This window comes from Scyliorhinus canicula, chromosome 15 (genome assembly GCF_902713615.1).
Source record: "Scyliorhinus canicula chromosome 15, sScyCan1.1, whole genome shotgun sequence".
NCBI classification, from domain to species: domain Eukaryota; kingdom Metazoa; phylum Chordata; class Chondrichthyes; order Carcharhiniformes; family Scyliorhinidae; genus Scyliorhinus; species Scyliorhinus canicula.
In genome coordinates, this window is record NC_052160.1 from 43,852,300 (window position 1) to 43,865,332 (window position 13,033).

Sequence of the window (13,033 nt, forward strand, 5' to 3'; positions counted from 1 at the left end):
ACAATAGAAATTCCCAGTCAAACCTGCAAAGGCCTTCTCAGTAACATCTGGTCACTTTCTCAATATTGAGAGCTGTCCAACAGACGAGTCAAGTCCTCCCTGACATAGTCATAAACACTGACTTATCCAATTCAATTATCTGAAGAGAAGGCAAGAGAGTGGGACTGGCTAAGTTGTTCTAGCAGAGTTGGCACAAACACCATCAACTGAATGGCTTCCTTCTGCTGTAACCATTCTATGATTCGACCTTATAACCAATGTCCTAGACTCCTCCATCACCATCCCTGGGTATGTCCTGTCCCACTGACAGGACAGACACACCAGAGGTGGCAGAACAACGGTCTACAATCAAGGCATGGTGACCCAGGGAGTCCTTAACATTGCTATTGGATCCCATCAAGTCCCATGACATCAGGTCAAACATGGGCAAGGAGGCCTCCTATTGATTACCAACTACTACCCTCCATGAACTGATGAATCAGTGCTATGTTGAGTACTATGTGGAAGAAGCACTGGGGGTAACAAGGACACAGAATGTACTTGGCAGGGGGAGGAGGCACTTTAAATGTTCAAGAGTGGCCTGGTAGCACTGAGCTGGCTGAAAGGATATTCTTGCCAGATTGGGCCTGTGACAGGTGGAGAGAACACCAACAAGAAGGAAAAACCTGCTGGATCTCATCCTCACCAGCCGAGCTGTTGCAGATATATTAGTCAATGGCAGTATCTACCCGTTGCATGTATCTGTTGATGGCAGTATTGGGAGGATGGATCAGAACAGATCTAGTAGCTCAAAAGCTGCACAGCCATGAGACTTTGTGCGTCAGCAGCAGAGTTGTATTAAATCACAATCTGTAACCTTGTGGTCCAACATATCCCTCACTCTACAATTACATCCAAGTCCCCGAACAGGCGCCGGAATGTGGCGACTAGGGGCTTTTCGCAGTAACTTCATTGAAGTCTACTCGTGACAATAAGTGATTTTCATTTCATTTCATTTCAAGTCAGGGGACCATCCTGGTTTCGTGAGTAGTGTATGCCAGGAGCAGCACCAGGTATACCTAAAAATAAGTTGTTAATCTGGTGATACTTCAACATACTACATGTTTGTTATATAGTGGAAGCAGCATGCTGTTGACAATGTTTAGCAAGCTCACAACCACCAACCCGATCAAAACTCTATCATGCCGACCCACATCCAGTCATGAATGGCGTTCGACAATTAACTGAATGAAAAGGCTCCACAAACCAACCCATCCTCAATGACGACAGAGTTCAGTGCGTCGATGAAAAAAGACAAGGGTGAGCATTTGCAACCATAAATGCCATCTGGATGATCCATATCAGTCTCCTTTATCATAAGTCCCAGTTTTCTGCCAATTTGATTCATTCCATGCGATATCAAGAAATGGATGAAGACAGTGGATACCAGAAAAGGCCCTGACAATGTTCCATTTGTAGAACTGAAGACTTGTGCTCCAAAACTATCCGTGTCCCAGCCAACTATTCCAGTACAGCTTCAACATTGGTATCTACCTAACATTATGGAAAGTTACTATCTACCTAACATTATGGAAAGTTACCCAGTTAAGTCTTGTCCATAAAAAGCAAGACAAATCTAATCTGGCCAATTATTGCCCTAGTCTATCCTAAATCATGAACAAAAAGATGGAAAGTATTATGGACAGTGCTATCAAGTCGCAGTTCTGCAGCAATAACCTGCTTGTCCATACTCATTTTGGATTCTGCCATAGCTACACAGCTCCAGACATTATTACAGCCTTGATATAAACACGGACAAAAGAACCAAATTTCAGAGGGGAGACCAGAGGGACTGTCGTCAGTAACATCGAAGTAGCATTTGACTGAATGCATTATGAAGGAGCCGTTGCAAATCTGAATTCAATAGGAATTGTGTGGGAAAACACTCCACTGGTTGGAGTCTTACTAAGTACAAAGGAGGCAGGAGGCCACATCTTAGCCCCAGAACAGGAGTTCTTCAGGGTAGTGTCCGAGGCCAATCCTCTTCATTCAGCAGCTGCATCAATGACCGTCCCTCCAATGAGGTCAGATGTGAATGCATTGAAGAGAATGCAGAAGAGATTTACAAGAATGGTTCCAGGGATGAGAATCTTCAGTTATGAAGATAGGTTGGAGAAGCTGGGACTCCTCTCCTTGGACAAGAGAAGGCCAAGAGGAGACTTGATAGAGATGTTCAAAATTATGAGGGGGTTGAACAGATAAGCAGAAACAGTTCACGTTCATAAAAGGCTCAGGTATGAGAGGGCACTGATTTAAAGTGATTTGCAAAAGAAAGAAATGCAATAGGATAAAAAAACTTTTTTTTGCACGGTGACTGGCTCGAGTCAGGAACACACTGTCTGAAAGTGTGGTGGAGGTAGGTTCAATTGAGGCATTAGATAATTATTAAAATAGAAATAAAGTGCAGGGTTACGGGAAACTAAGTTGGAACACTTATTCGGAGAGCCGGTACAGACACGATAAGCTGAACGTGCACTCTAACAATTATGTGGTATGTGGGAATGTTCAACTCCTCAAATACTGAAGCAATTTGTGTCCCCATGCAGCAAGATCTGAACAACATTCAGGCTTCAGCTGATAAGTAGCAAGTATCATTCGCACACACAAGTGCTAGGTAAAAACCCTCTCCCTCTCCAACAGCAGATAATCTTAAAATTTGTCCTTGACATTAAACGGCATTGCCATTGTTAAATTACCCCGCCATCAACAACTTGGGCATTAATGCAGAAAACTTACAAATATAAAGCCATATAAATACAGCAACTTCAAGTGCAGGGATTAGAGGCTGGAAATTCTACAGTAACTAACACTTCCAGTCTCCCCAAACCTGTCCTCCATCTGCAAGGAAGAAGTCAGGACTCTCATGGAATAATCTCCAATTGCCTGGATGAATGCAGCTCTTACAACATTCAAGAAGCTTAACACTATCCAAGAAGAAGCAGCCTGCTTGACCAGCATCCCACCTTAAAACATTGACTCCCTCCAGCCTAATGGCAGTAGTATGTACCAAGATGCGCTCAGCAACTCACCAAGACTTGTTCAACCGCACCTTTCAAACCTGTGGCCTCTACCGGCTGATGCATAGAAACACCACTACTTGGAAATACCGCTCCAAGCCACACACCACACTGACTTGAAATTCTATCGCCCCCTCCTTCACTATCACTGGTCCAAGAATTGACATTCCCTCTTTTAAACAGCACTGTGTGGGTGTACCTATACCTCATGGAGTGATTCAAGCAGGCAGCTCACAACCACCTTCTGAAGAGCAATAAATGCTGGCCTTGCCAGCAATGTTCACTTCCTATGAATGAATAAAAAAAAATTGAAATGACTTGTCGGAATAAAACTATACTGCAAACTTAAAGATTGTTAAATTAATTTCCATTTAGTCAGTAACTATATTTATTCATATGCCATCTCTATACTTTGCAGCCATTTTCAGTTCACCAATTATACTGGCCAAAGTGATGCTTGTTTTCCCAAAGAATATGTAATAACCATAAGAAATGGCGGTTCAGCTGTAGGCAATAAATTAACAAAGTATGTTAGTTTAAAGTAATCTGTCCCTCGGATATGTAGGCTGAGGGTGGCCATACACCCCAATAATGTAAATCACTGTTTCCCCCCTTCCCCCAACTAGAAGTTACTTGGGCAATGGGGACAGGCTTGCTGCCAGCTACAAGTCACAAATATGTTGTATTATAATAATCTTAAAATTTGGCTTTATTTTACTTACACATAAACAAGCAACTATTGCCAGAGTCTAGTGCAGCAAGAATTTATCCAGATTCAACAATCCACAAAATTATATTCAAGACGCAGGGCTACAAATGAATATTATAGCCTATTATGAATTATATAGGAAATTAAAGAACTACGGGATAAGCCATAACAGATATGAATGAATAATCCAGAATAAGCATGCCTGATGCAATAGTGCAGATGACACAAAACTAGCTCCACACATTGGACATAGCCTATGGGGAATTTTCCGTTTTGCAGATAAATAGCAGCAAGACAGTCAACATGTTTCGCAATGATTAGCATGGCGGGCTCTCATGCCTGAACTTGAAAATGGATTAATTATGCATTGCCTAGCTGCTTGCCGAATCACGTGAATGGGCAGGCACTGATTTGTCTGCCTACCATTACCTCATGTGGTCAAAGTTCCTGCCACCATATTGAAGATGCCCATTCACTCTGTGCAGACCAGTTGTTTGGTGTGGCCAAATTATGTCCTCCAGGAGAAGCAAGCCATGTGAGCCTCAATTCAGCTACGGTTCATGGAATCATAGTGAATCTCCTCAGGCCGTGCACAAATGCAGATGTCCTCTTCCCAAGTGATAGAAGCGAGGACATCCAACCTGAACTTGCTGACCAGGGAGGAGGTCACCAAGGAGATCTGTGGCACACAGAAAAGAATAGCACTGCAGTGCAGGAAGAGGATGAATAATTTCATCCGCTCTGCCAGGATAAGTCTACCTTCTACTTACTTGAGACCCATGCTCTCATAAAGGGACATTTGCACTGAATGTCTCACACACACTTCAACATCAACACCATTGTATATATATCATGCACATTCAATATCTTCTGCCTTTACCTGGGAGAGCACAGTACAGTTTCCAGCATGTGTCTTCTTCGTTACACCCCAAGTTGCATCAGTCACCTGCATGGGATGGGTCTCAGCTCCTGGGTCTCCTTGGGGGGGGGGGGGGGTACTGGCCGGAGACAGCATAGACTCCTCGTCTTCTCCTTATTTTGAACAGAGTCATCAAGTAGGCAGCACTGACTGCAACCTCCATTCTGCACCCATCCTTCTTCCTCGGTACAGTTAGATCAAACATATAAATCCAGCTTGGTCTGCAATGATCAACCTCCCACTCCAAGGCTGAAAACTCGGGCTGCACTCATAAAGAGTGCCATTCCCAGTTTCACCCTTGCACCCGAGGAGCTAACTCAAGATACAAACATAGTAATTAGGAGCAGGAATAGGCCACTTATCCTCTCGAGTCTGCTCCACCATTCAATAAGATTATGGCTGATCAGACTGTAACTTCAGCCCCACATTCCTGCCTACCCCGATAACTTTTCACCCTCTTATTTATCAAGAATCTACCCAGCTCTGCCTTAAAAATGTTCAAAAATTCTGCTTCCACTGCCTTTTGAGGAAGAGAGTTCCACAGACACACGACCCTAAGAAGAAATTTCTCCTCATCGCCATTTTAAACAGGCGTCCCTTATTTTCAACAGCGACCTCCTACTTCTAGATTCTCCTACAAGAGGAAACATCCTCTCCACATTCACTGTCAATACTCCTCAGGATCTTAAAAAAGATTTGATCCCAACATTTCCTCATAAGAAATCCGCCCATTCCTTTTTTAAAAATAAATTTAGAGTAACCAATTATTTCTTCCAATTAAGGGGCAATTTAACGTGGCCAATCCACCTATCCTGCACATCTCTTGGGTTGTGGGGGTGAAACCCATGCAGACATGTGGAGAAGGTGCAAACTCCTCACGAACAGTGACCCAGGAGCCGGGATTCGAACCCGGGTCCTCAGCGCCATAGGCAGCAACGCTAACCACTGTGCCACCGTGCTGCCCTCGAAATCCACCCAGTCCTGGTATGAGTCTAGTAAACATTATCTAAACTACACCTAACGCATTTATATCATTCCTAAAAATAAAGAGACCAGTACTGTAACACCAATGCCCTGTGCAACTGAAGCATAACCTCCCTACTTTTGTAACCTCCCTACTTTTGTAATCATTTCCACTCACAATAAATTATAACATTCTATTAGTTTTCCGAATTACTTGCGGTACCTGTATAGTAGTCTTCTTTTATGATTCATGCACTAGGAGAGGGTTTTGCCAAATTCAGGGTCGTGACCTACAGGTGGGTCATGGGCGGACGTTGGGAGGGTCGCGGAGCAATCGGTGCGCCGCTCCCAACTGCGGCTGAAGTGCCCAACATCCGCGACCGGCTTTTAGGTTGAGAGTACCGGCCGCGTCTGCCAGCAACCGCAGCATTTTGCCTTGCTCCATCCGATTGGCACCCAGAATATCCAATGGGTGATTCGCTTTCCTAACGGCACATCCAGCACCTCATTGTTCTGCTGACCAATAGGAGGAGGCAGGGGCGGTGCTTCCAGCAGTAGGACTGTTGGAGCACAGGGCTGTGAAGGACACAAGAATGGCTGATTGTGAAGTTTGTGTGAGGGGGGAGAACGGCAGGTCAGATGCTGGCGGTCGCTATTTAAGACAAAATGCCTGACAGCTAAGTGTGCCTACAGAAGACTTGCGGTGACTGGGATGTGCTGAGCAGGTGCACATCAGGTGGCTCTCCTCCAAACCAGGACAAAAAAAGGCATCTTTACTCAGATTTTGTCCAAATTTCAAAGGAGAAAAATACCTCAACAGCAAAAGGAGGGCAATCAAGAAAAGATGCCAGCAAACGGGAGCTTGAGGGGTCGAAAAGACAGCAGAAATGGCGGAACGAGCCAGGACTAGCAGATGGACGAGACAGCGTACCCTCAAGGCGAAGGTGCCCCGGCCACCTAAGAGAGAGGGTGGGCAACGACCGGAGCATCAGCACCCACCCCCCCAAACACCCAGAGACGGGTGGAAGAGCTTCCTTATGAAGGAGCTAACCGCCATGGAGGAGGCGATCAGATAGAAATCCGGATGGTGGTGGCAGAGGCAACGGCCACCATACAGAAGGCAATCGATGGGCTGGGGAAGAAAGTGGCGATTGAGAAGAGGACGATCCTCGACCTAGAAAAGACCTCGACGAACCAGAGCAACAGAATCATCGCCCTGGGAGGCAGAAGTAAAATGGTTGGTGGCGGTCCAGGGGAACTTAAGGGAGAAAGTCGAGGATCAGGGGAACAGGTCGCGAAGACAAATTATCTGGATCGTGGGTCTGCCAGAAGGTATCTAGGATAAAGACCCAACAGACTACATTGCCCAAATGCTAGACAACTTAGTCGGGAAAGACAGCTTCCCCAAACCCCCAGAGCTCCACAGAGCACACAGAGCACACAGACCAAAACGCAAGGTTGGGGAGCAGTCGAGGGCGATTATCGCAAAACTCCACCGATATCAGGACCGTGAGAAAATCCTGCCGCGGGAACGCCATTCGAAAGTGAGCACCTGAGAAGAACACAAAATCAGAGAACAAAAAAGGAACAGAGCAGGAAGAGTTCGGTTTTGTACGGTCTTCGACAAGTGAGGAACAGGCTGAAGAAACAAGATGGCGCCGCAAGCAGCCACTTTGGAGGGTCCCTAAACAGGGAGACCCCGGATCTGGTGCAGGGGCGCACCCACGTGGCATACACACAGTTGGCAGCCATGTTGGGTGGCCCCTGGAGAAAGGGAAACTCCGGAGTGCTGTGTGCGGCAGGTACGTATGGTTGGTACGTATGGTTGATCCTGCAGGAGTGGAGGGGACAAATCCCCCCCCCCCCCCCCCCCCCCCCCCCCCCCCCCGATTATCACCTGGATTTTCAGGGGACTTAACAGCCCGGTTAAAAGATCCAGAGTCTTCGCCCCTCCTAAGAAGCCTGAAAGCCAACATAGTCTTCCTGCAGGAAACACACCTGAGGGAGAAAGGGTTGGGTGGGACAGACATACCATTCATGCTACGGTACGAGGGCTCGGGGGGTAGCCATATTGATCAGTAAGAGGACGAGGTGCACTGCGACAAGGACAGTTATGAACCAAGGCAGACGGCACTTCATGGTCAGCGGTAATCCTAGATGGGGCACCGGTAGTCCTGATAAATGTGTACACGCCCAACTGGGGCGACACAGGCTTCATTAAAAAAAAAATCCATAGCAGAAATCCCCGACATTGACACATACCGACTAATTATGGGAGGGCGACTTCAACTGTGTACAGGACCCACTGACAGACTGATTAAACCACAGATCGGGGAAAAGGACGGGTACGGCTAGGGTTCCTACACCCCAGTAAGAAGGAATTCTTGCTCTTTTCGCCGGTCCACAAATCATACTCGACGATAGACTTCTTTGCAGTGGGGAAAGCAGTGCCTCCAGGAATAATAAGAGCGGAACACGCCACGATAATTATCTCTGGCCACACTCCACATTACATGGATGTGAGGTTGGAGACAGGCTGTGCCGAGCGTCCCACGTGGGGTTGGACACTGTACTACTAGCCGACAAGGTCTTCAGCTAGATAGCTGTGACTCTGTAAAAACTGGAAAATAGTAATAAAAATATGTTTCAAAAAGATGCTGGCAGTCAGCGCCAGTTCACTGGCTTCCACAAGTACTTTGGTGCCTGCACCATCACAGTGAGAACTTAGATCAGCTGAAGCTCTTTGCATAAATGTAACACTGAATGACAAAGCAAGTGAGGTCGTGAAGACCAAGCAGGCTCACCTGTCGCATTAAAGATAAGCACAAAGTCAGCTGCGAAGTTCAGGCGGCGTTTGTCACAAAGGTCGGCCAGGCGGCCTGGGTTCCGAAGGATGGGCGGTTGGTAAAAATGGGTCCCAGGCAAAAAAGTTTGAAAAACACAGCACTGGAACACCCAGTTCTCCCAGTCCCTCAGAACTCTGCAATCTCTCATCATTTAGATAAGCTACCTTTCTTGCCCAAATGGACAATTTCACACTTGCCCACATTATACTCCATTTGCCAATTTTGTGCCCACTCACTTAACTTATCTATATCCCTTCGTAGTCGCCTAACGTGCTCCTCACAATTTACTTTCCTACCTATCTTTGTGTTGTCAGCAAATTTAGCAACCGTACCTTCAGTTCCTTCATCCAAGTCATTTATATTACAGGGTAATTGTAAAAAGTTGAGGCCCCAGCACTGATTCCTGTGGCACACCACTCGTCACATCCTGCCAACCAGAAAAAGACCCATTTATGCCAACTCTGTTAACTAGCCAGCAATCAATCTGTTCATTATATTCTTTCCAATCTTGACCTGTCATGCATCTTTGCACAAACACATGCTTTTTCTTTTTAAGTTTAATACTGTCCAACTTTTTTTTAGTGAAGCCCAAATGATGCCCCATCCAGCAACCTGGACTTTTTTTTCTCACTGGAACTCAAGAATCATATGTGCCTATTAATCTCCCAGCCATTTGACAGCAAAATCACAAATAGAGTTTGAGAGGTTTGAGCACAACCATGTGATTTCACACTCTCATCCGAGGCACTGTTAGGCTACTGCATTTGAATTCACACCTACCTTGCACTTCGGGAATCTTGGAAAGTCTTGTGTCCTGGAAACCATGTCTATTTCACAATGAAATGTACAAGATCTTATGGACAATCTTGCATCTGGCATAGGTCCTGCCGCTGTAATAACCTTAATGATGTGAGCCCGCATACCTTCTCACATTCCTCTGATAGCAAAAGGATCAATGAGACCATTTCAAATGTGACCCAAAGCCTGAGAATGTTGTCGGGTCAGAGCGCAGCATGATTTAGTGTTCCCAATTCATTACCTTCTTAACATGTTTAAATTACTGTTTTCAGCTGAACCTTCTCAATGCTCTAATGCACAAAAGATTAAGGGTGCCATTCATTGAATGGGCCCATGGGTCCAGCAGTCGACTCTTCCACTCTGCCTCTGACCCTTCCCCAGCAATCTATTTCTCAGGGCCTTTTTAAAAAAAACTGTGTCATTCCATCACACAGTCAACATGGTGTTGCTGCATTTTTACTTGAAACCAATTTCCAGCTTCCCAGTCACTATGGAAGTTTCTGCAACATCCCAGAACCCCCCCACCAGAACCCCAAGATGTGCAGGTTCACCCCCCCCCCCCCCCCCACCCCAGTCATTCTCCTGCTTCCCTCAGTAGCCGTGAACCCCATTGTAATCGTGATGGACATTCCTGCCCGCCCCACTGAACCTGACATGGCTAATTGAGTACCTGCCACTTACCCTTCCGTTTCCATCAAACTGCCCCCTCCCCCAGTCAGGGATCTGTATGCACCCCCTCCTTCTCATCCGAAACTAAGCACCACCCAACCCCCTCAGGAGTCTGCCTCCACCGTTTCCATGTCGGGCTCCAGTTCCCTAGTTTCAATCATTCCTCTACGTGCCAGGCCTCCACTGTTCCTCATAACTGCCCCCCCCCCCCCGCACTCAGTCATTCCTCTGCCTGCCATTCTCTCACATTCTCCCTTGGTCATCTGAAACCTTGGCAGGTTCCAGGCAGAGTGCAGCCTTGTTTGTGCCCCACAACAGATGCTCAGGTAGAATTCAGCCCTGCCTGTGCCCAACAATAATCTCTCTGGGTAGAGTGCCGCACTGCTAGCACACACCACCCTGGTCTAGCCCCAAACAGCAGCTTTGCCAGCGATGAGGAGTTGGGGCGGCAGCGAGAGATGGCAACAGCACAGTGAAAGGAAAATGCTACATATACGCAGTTCAAAGTAAGTGTGAAAAGGTGGGCAGATGCACACCATTTTATCTGGTTGTAAATCAGACCAGTCTAATTACTGGTTTAAGTGGCACTAATTTAGGAGGGAGAATGCGATTCCAGTGAGTTGTGATCTTAATGAGTATTCATGACATGCTAATGTATCCAGATGGTATCCCCAACATGGATCAGTAGGAAAATCAAGCAACCATTTGGTTGGCATGAAAACCTGGAGGGGAAAATTCCAATTCCCGACTGGCAGATACTTGACATGACTGACACAGTCAGCCTTCACTGCACCCTTGAGTATCCATTCCATACATTGATCAACCTCAACAAAATTGTAAAATCTGTGTATTCATTCACTCTTCTCTCAGTTCAAGGCAATGCTTTACTGTTCTTTATCATCATTTCCTGTCTGTCGATCCATATGCATGCTGCCCAAGTACTGCTCTTTATTGTTTTGCACAACTCTGTGACTATGCTTAAGTGCAGTGCCTTAGAACTGCGGTCCTTAAAATGCAACTGATTTTGGTTAAAATATATTGGTTGGATCTAACTGTAGTTCTTTCCAGTGTAATTAGTCCCTCACTGCAACCAACACTTACATCAGACTGAAATAGACTGTGTGATGACATTCTACAAATTGGGTCATGTGTCTTTCATGCTAATCTCCAATGCCTACAGCCTCGGGTCATAAAAACCTGAGCAAATTCACTTTGTTTCAAAACATAACACTTGAAAAGATTTTTAAAAACAAAATATCACATCTTCAAACATAACAGGGAATCTTTCCTTGGATTATGGACGTTATGTCAGAGGTTGTCAATGATACCTCATGTTCAAAAAGAGCAGGAAGAAATCAAGTAACGACAGACCAATCAGCCTAAGATTGACAACAGGGAAGCTTCAAGAGGTCATAATATGGAAAATAAATTCTCACCTACAAATATATGGACTAATTAAGGGCAGCCAGAATGGATTTGTAAAAGGCAAGTTGGTTCGTCATGAATTTGGTGGAGTTGTTTGACGAAATTAGGTGGGTGTGTACACAAGGCAATTAATAATGTGCCATTTGGAGGCCTGGTGATAAAAGGTTAAGGTACATAATATTAAGGTGAACGTGGTAGTATGGATATGAAGTTTATAGAAGTAGATTAGAACATGAGGGCGCTGGAGGAGAAGTTCGGGCTGGCGAGGGGGAATGACTTTCGGTATTTGCAGGTGCGGGATTTCGTACGTAGACAGGTCCAGTCCTTTCCACGCCTTCCACCAAGGGGGATCCAGGACAGGGTAATTTCCAGGGGTGAGGTAGAAGAGGGGAGAGTCTCAGATATTTATAAGGAGCTTATGGGAGCAGAGGACACAGGGACCGAGGAACTGAAACTTAAGTGGGAGGAGGAGCTTGGTGGGGAGTTGGAGGGAGGCATATGGGCAGACGCGCTGAGGGTAAATGTAACCGCAACATGTGCCAGGCTCAGCCTGATTCAGTTCAAGGTGGTTCACCGGGCCCACGTGGCGGTGGCCCGGATGAGCAAATTCTTTGGGCTGGAGGACAAGTGTGCTAGATGTGGGGGAGGACCAGAGAACCATGTCCACATGTTCAGGGCGTGTCCAAAACTCAGGGGATACTGGCAGGGATTTGCGGACGTCATATCCTGGGTACTGAAAACAAGGGTGGCGATGAGTCCAGAGGGGGCGATTTTTGGGGTGTCGGAAGACCCGGGAGTACAGGAAGGGATAGAGGCCGACGTTGTGGCCTTTGCTTCTCTGATAGCCCGGGCACAAATACTGTTGGCCTGGAGGGACTCAAAGCCCCCAAAGACCGAAGTATGGCTGTCGGACATGGCAAGTTTTCTCGGCTTGGAAAAAAAATCAAGTTCGCCGTACGAGGATCACTATCGGGGTTCACCCGGAGGTGGCAACCATTCATCGACTTCTTCGCGAGGAACTAATCGTCAGCGGGTGGGGGAAGGATAGGCGGGTCTATCTGCGAGTGTGGTACTGTTATTTGTACTTTGTTGTTTGTAATTGGTATCTGCACACTAATGTACATTATTACTGTTTACAATGCCAAAAATACCTCAATAAAATTGTCTGTTAAAAAAAAATAGAAGTAGATTAGAAAACAGTAATGATTGACAGATGTTTTTCAGACTGGGGAGATGTAATTGCCGGAGTCTCCGAGATACCAGTGCTGGGCCCAATATATTTATATATTAAAGATCTTTCATTTGTGTTAATGTCCTACAGAATTGCTCATTATAAATTCACACAATGAAGGGCAGCACAGTGGTTAGCATTGCTGCATCACGGCGCCGAGGCCCCAGGTTTGATCCCGGCTCTGGGTCACTGTCCGTGTGGAGTTTGCACATTCTCCCTGTGTTTGTGTGGGTTTCGCCCCCACAACCCAAAGATGTGCCGGGTAGGTGGATTGATCACACCAAATTGCCCCTTAATTGGAAAAAATTAATTGGGTACTCTAAATTTAAAAAAAATTCCCACAATGAACATCGCTTATATAAACTTGTCATTTTGTGATGACAGCCTCTCTTGAGGGGAGATGCTCCTTGCGGTACT

General features: G+C 46.1%; 1 protein-coding gene across 3 annotated transcripts in view; it reads right to left on the reverse strand.

The window, feature by feature from the left end:
• The window catches only part of lcmt1 (leucine carboxyl methyltransferase 1), a 57,011-nt gene that overhangs the window by 12,342 nt on the left and 31,636 nt on the right, over window positions 1-13,033 (reverse strand). The window lies entirely within an intron of this gene.